Here is a 6383-nt window from a genome sequence, read left to right on the forward strand (position 1 = left end):
AGTCGCCGAAGCGCTTCGCGTTCTTCCGCTCCGCCGCGTAGTCGATCTCCTGGTAGATGAGGCGCCCGAAGTCGTCGATGACGGACACGAGATCCAAGTTGCGGTCGAAGACGGCGCTCAGCGTCGACGTGCCGAGCTGGGCCCACCAGCGCAGGATGTATAAATCCAACGCGATGATCTCCGCGCACCGCGGCCGCTGGACCTTCAAAGCGACGACGACGTCCTCCTTGATGAGGCGCGCCTTGTAGACCTGGCCGATGGACGCCGCGGCGATGGGCTCGGCCTCGAGCAGCTCGAAGGCGTCCTCGAAGCGATCCAGGCCCAGCGACGCCTCGACGCGCCGGAGCGCGTCGCCCGTGTCGAACTGAGGCACCCGATCTTGAAGCTTCTGGAGCTCCCGGAGGTACTCCGCGGGCAGCAGGTCGGGCCGGCTCGCGAGGGCCTGGCCCGCCTTGATGACCGCGGGGCCCAGCGAGCCCAGGATCTCCCGCAGCTCCCCGGCGCGCCGCTCCCGGAGCGACGCCTCGCGGCCGACGCGCGGTCGCCGGCGACGCGGCCGACGAAGCCCACGAGGGGCAGGAGCAGCTCGACGTTCCGCGCCAGCCACGCCGCGGGCCGCCGCCAGAGCGACGCCTCGGCGGCGTCGGGGTCGTAGGCGACGCTCGCCGCGGCGACGAGCGACTCGTCGCCGTCGATCGCCACCGGCGCGGCGTCGTCGAGGGACATGGCCCGGAGGCGCGTACCGCGGCGGGGCGCCGCACCGAGCGGCGACGCCGCCCGGGCCAGCAGCCAGAGGAGCAGGTGCCTCATGGTTCCATCGCGCGCGCTCTCTTCTTGCCGCAGCCCGACGAGCGCCTCGGCAGCGCGCGCGCCGTCGTCGGCTCCGCGCCGCGTCGCGCAGCGTTTCGACCCGTGCGTCGTCGCGATGGCGTCGCAGACGCAGGTGCGCCGCGCGCTCGCGCTCGGTCGCGACGCGACGCGCATGCAACGCGTCGAACCCCTAGGCGAAGCCGCCCTCCATCACCTGGGACGAGGTGACCATCGCCGAGCACGACAAGGACCGCGGCACGCGGCAGAAGATCGACGAGCCCGACACGCCGCGCGCCGCCGGCGCCGGCCCGCCGCGCGCGCGCGGCCGGACTCGCTTCGCCTCGCTCGGCCGCCTTCCGCTCGTTTCGGCTGATTCTTGGACGGGCGATCGACACGAGACGTGGTCTCGACGCGTCGATGCATGTTCCGGAACGCGCGCGCGCGACACGCACACGTTGAAGTTGAAGTTGCATCGCCCCTAGGTACGCGAAGTACGACGCGGACGCGGACCCCGACCGCGAGGCGCGGTCGCCGGAGATGAAGCCCGTCGCGCCGACGAGCCTCATGGACGGGCGCGGCGCCGCGCCCCGGCGACCCGTGTGTCCCTCGCGCGCGCGGCGTTCCGCGCGCGCGCCGCCTCGCGCTCGCTCGGTCGCGTCGAATTTCGCGCCGGCCGACGTTCGGACGAGCCGTCGAGGTCGAGGGACCGCGAGAGTCCGTCTCTCGGACCCGTACGCGCACGTTGACGTCGCGATGCGCCAGGCTCGACGAGCTGAACGCGAAGCTCGCGGCGGCCGCGGAGGGCGACCGGGACCCGGAGGCCCGGCTCGGCTGGGTCGCGGAGATGGAGGACGCCGAGCTCAAGTCCCGCGAGTTCGCCGCGAAGCGCAACGCGCACTACAACATGGCGGGCGTCCTCGGCCGCAACTTCGACGACGAAGACGACGACGACGACGACGACGACGACGACGACGCGTGAGCGCGCGCGCGCGCCCTAACTCGGTCCGCCGCCTCGCGGTTTGGGGAAGACGACGCGTCGCTTAGCCTTCGAAGAGGAGGGAGCTTGTTAGGGGGGAGTGCGGGGAAGAGGCGGTCCGAGCTCGGACGGAGCGGGGGGAGGAGGGGCGGCGCGCGTCGCCGCGTATGCTCCCTCAGAAGAAGAGGATCGCGCGGTTCGTCGCCTTGCGCTTCGACGGCGAGTGCTGGAACGAGTTGACGCGGCGCCGCGGCGGCGGGAAGACCGCGTCGCGCCAGCGCCGGAGCAAGGGCCGGAGTTCGTAGACCATGGCGAGGGGCCGATCGCCGACCCACTCGCGGAGGCGCGTCGACACGCGCGCCGCGAGGAGCTCGGCGACGAGGTTGTAGCCGTCGAGGTTCAGGAGCTGCGTCGCGAGGTCCGGGGGCAGGCGCTCGAGCGCGCTGCCGCCGCCGGGCTCGCGCGGCGCCGGCGGCGCGGACGGCGGCGACGACCGGTGGCGCCGCGCGTCGAGCTTCGCGCGCACGTCCCGGGGCATGGCGGCGCGGGGCGGCGTCGGCGGGCCCTCGCCGATCCAGAGCACGCGCGCGTTGCCCGGGGGCGTCCGCGGTTCTTCGGGCGCGTAGAGCGCCGCGGGAGGCGACGACATGGAACTTTTCGGGTGCGCGGAGTGCTGTCGAGGGGGACTCGCGGCGTCGACCGGGCGCGCGGAGCGTCGCGGAGGCGGCGACGACCCTGCGTGCGGTTTCGGCAGCGGAACTGGGAGTCGGGGCCCCAGCGTCAGGCTCCGAGTTCGGAGAGGAGTTCAACATCTGATGATGACGTTTGACGGTGCAAACTCCTCCAGGGGCTGCCTCGCTTATGCTCTGCGCAGCCTCGCTATAAAACGCTACCTCCGCGTAGCCCGAGTTCGGCGGAGAGCGCCATGCTCGTCGACGAACCCGAGTCCGCGCGCCGCCCGCCGCGCGTGCGGTCCCTCGACGTCGTGCGCGGCTTCGCCGTTCTCCTCATGATCTTCGTCGACGACGCCGGGTCCGCCTACGCCGTCCTCGACCACAGCCCCTGGGACGGCCTGACGATCGCCGACGTCGTCATGCCCTTCTTCATCTTCATGGTCGGCGTGTCGGCGGCCCTCGCGCTCGGCGGCGGCAAGCGGACGCTCGCGCCGGTGCTCCGGCGCGGCGCGACGCTCTGGGTCGTCGGCGTCGCCGTCCAGGGCGGCGGCTTGCCGGACCCGACCACCTACGCCTGGGGCTACGACCTGGGGACCGTGCGCTGGTGCGGCATCCTGCAGCGGATCGCCGCGTGCTACGTCGTCGCGTCGTTTCTCGTCCTGTGCTCGCCGCGCGCGCGCCGCGGCCAGGGCAGCAAAAGGGTGCGAAATTCCTAACTTCAAAGGCTCATATCTCGGCCGTTTTCCACTCGTTTCGGCTGATTTTTGGACGAGCGATCATCTCTCGGAGCGCTCTCGACGCGTGGATGCTGTTTCCGGAACGCGCGCGCGCGGAACACTCACGTTGAAGCGACGTTGCATCACCCTTTTGCTGCCCAGGCCGCGGCGGCGGCCTCGCGACGGCCGACGACGGCGTCTTCTTCGGCGCGCTCGCGCTGCTCGTCGCGGCCTACCTCGCCATGACCTACCTCACGCCCGTGCCGACCTACCGCGTCGGCGGGTCCGACGTCGCCTGCGGCGGGATCCGCGGCGCGCTCGGGCCCCGGTGCAGCGCCGCGGGCTTCTACGACCGCGCGATCTTCGGCCGCGCGCACCTCTACGCCGACGGCGCCTACGCGCGCCTGCCCGCGTGCTCGAGCTGCGCGCCCGCGAAGTGCCCGAAGGCCTCCGCGCCGGCCTGGTGCGCGGCGCCGGGCGTCGCGGACCCCGAGGGCTTCCTGAGCGGCGTCCTCGCCGTCGCGACGGCGGTCATAGGCGCGCTCTTCGCGCGGTGCCTCGAGCGGTGCCGCGCGCCGCGGCCGGGCCGCGACGGCGACGACCGCGGCGGCGGCGGCTACGCGCGCCTCGTCGACGGCGACGGCGACCGCCGCGGCGCGCTCATGCTCCACTGGGCCCTCGCGTCGCTCGCGCTCGGCGCGGCCGCGCTCGTCGCCGTCGCCGCGGGGTCGCCCGTGAACAAGCAGCTCTGGACGCCGTCCTACTGCCTCGCCACGGCGGCGCTCTGCGGATTCGCGCTCACGGCGGCCGTCGCGCTCCTCGGCGACCTCGCCGACGGCGGCGACGACGCCAAGTTCCGCGCGGCGCGGGCCCTCGCGGAGCCGCTCCGGCGCGCGGGAAGAAACGCGCTCCTCCTCTTCGTCCTCGGCGCGTCGGGCGTCCTCGACATGGCGCTCGGCGCGCTCTACGTGACCTCGGGCGACGGGAGGCGGCGCAACGTCGTCGACGTCGCGCGGGACGACCTCTTCCGGGCCCACGTGTCCGGCGGCGGCACGCGGTCGAACCCCCACGCGCGCGCGGACCTGCTCTTCGCGGTCGCCGTCGCCGCCTTCTGGGCCGCGGTCGCCTGGGTCCTCGACGCGCGCAAGATCTACTGGACGGCCTAACCGACCTCGCCGAGGGACGCCGCGACTCGGCGTTTTTATCCCGCCCGACCTTGCCGAGGGACGAGTTCGTGACGGGGTTCGCGACGTAGTTCTGCGCGCGGATGATGATGCCCGTGACGGCGTCCTGCACGTCCCGCAGGTCGTCGACGTAGAAGAGGCGCATGCGCTGCGCGACCTCGTCGACGGTGGAGTCGCCCGTCGCGAAGCCCAGGGGCACGGCCGCGGCCGACGGCGGCGCCCCGCCGTCGCGCGCGTCGTTCGCCGCCGCGACGCGCGCGGCGCACGCGAGCAGCGCCGCGTCGCCGTCGGCGCCGTCCGCGGCGACGCCGAGCGCGGCGGCGACGCGGGCGATGCCGTCGCCGCCGGCGCCCGCGCGCGCGCTCGGCGCCGCCGCGGCGTCTCGGTCGATCGCGTCGGCGTCGTCGTCGTACTCGCACTCCACGGCCTTCCAGAGCAGCCAGGAGACGCAGGCGTCGCGGTCGCGCGGCCAGGACCCGGGGCAGTCGAGCTCGGCGAGGTAGGCGGCGAAGGCGCCGTCCCAGCGCTCGCCGGCGACGCGCAGGGGCGCCCGGTCGTCGATCTCGAGCGCGCGGATCTTCCGGTCCTCGCACCAGGTCACGAGCGTCGCGAGGCTCGCGGCGTCGCCGTCGGACGCGTAGTCGAAGGGGTAGGACAGCGCCCGCAGGAGGCGCTGCTGGTGCGCCGCTGTGGCGGCGGATGCCATCGTGCGGTGCGGGAGGCGATGCGGGCGCCGGCCCAAAGCCTGCCCCGGCCATCATGAGTCCGCGACGTCCGGCGCAGCCGAGGGCTCGGGCTCGGCTGTGAAGCGGCCTCACGGCTTCCTCGACATGCTGCGGGACGTCTTTCGCCCTCGAAAGCGCTCTGCTACTGCGTCTGGGTCGGCGACGGCCCTGGCGTCCGCGCGCTCAGGCAGTGCCAGAGCGGCCGCTTGCAGGCCGGGCCCGGGCGCGCCCGGCCTGTTATCTAAAGCGCGCGCGCGCGCGATCGCCCGCGTACCCGGCGTTGCGGTCCCCGAGGGCCTCGCTTTCCGGGAGGTCGTCGAGAACCGCACGCTGGAGGGCGGCGATGCGGCCGCCGCCGCCGGGTGCGACGGCGGCGCCCGGCGACTCGAGACGCCCGCCGCCGCCGGCGCGGCGCGACCTTCACGCACATGGACTCACAGGAGTACTACAAGAATCAGCGCGTCAAGGCGCAATGGAAGGGGACTTACATGATGCGAAAATCGTCGCAGTTCGCCGAAACGGGACGCTAGACTTGGAGTATAAGCCGCGGCGAGGTCTTCAAGTCAACGCCACACGCGCGCGGTGCCCTACGAAAAGCCCCACGATTCGCCTCGTCCGACCCCGCGCCCCCCCGGCGCCGCCCCGGGGCCCGGCGCCGCGCGCCGAATCGCGCGTCCCGGCGCCGTCGCCGGCGGCGCGGCCGCGCGCGCGCGCGCCAAGCTTCCCCGCCGCCCCCTGGCGCCCAGGCGACGCTCACGCCAAGTCCGGCTCGAGGACTTCGGCCCCTGGAGCCTCGGCGAGCACACGGCTTACGCGCTCGGCGCAGCACCGCCGTCGACGCGCCTCACCCGCCGACCGCCCTCCGAAAGCCTCGTCCGGCGCGCCGCTGCCGACATGGCGCTCGCCGGCAAGGACGTGAAGCTGTCGCAGGTCGTCGTGGGCATGACCGTCGAGCTGACGCTGAAGGGCGACGGCGGCGGCGCGCCGACGGTGTCCGGCGCCGTCTACACCGTGGACCCCGTCACCCAGACCGTGGTCCTCTTCAGCGCCGCGGCCAACGGCCGCCGCGAGGCGCGCGACGTGCGCCTCGTGCCCGCGCACGCCGTCGCGGGCGTGAAGGTCGTGGCCGACGCGTCGCCGCGGGACGCGGAGGCGCTCGTGCAGCCGCTGCCCGCCGTGGACCTCAAGCTCTGCGCGAAGCGCGAGGCCGAGGCCTTCGAGGCCATGGAGACGGCCATGGCCCAGCTGAACCCCAACGCGACGCCGGAGGGCCAGGCGATGTTCGACGCTTTATCGAA

Source organism: Aureococcus anophagefferens (assembly GCF_000186865.1).
Source record: "Aureococcus anophagefferens unplaced genomic scaffold AURANscaffold_52, whole genome shotgun sequence".
NCBI lineage: Eukaryota > Pelagophyceae > Pelagomonadales > Pelagomonadaceae > Aureococcus > Aureococcus anophagefferens.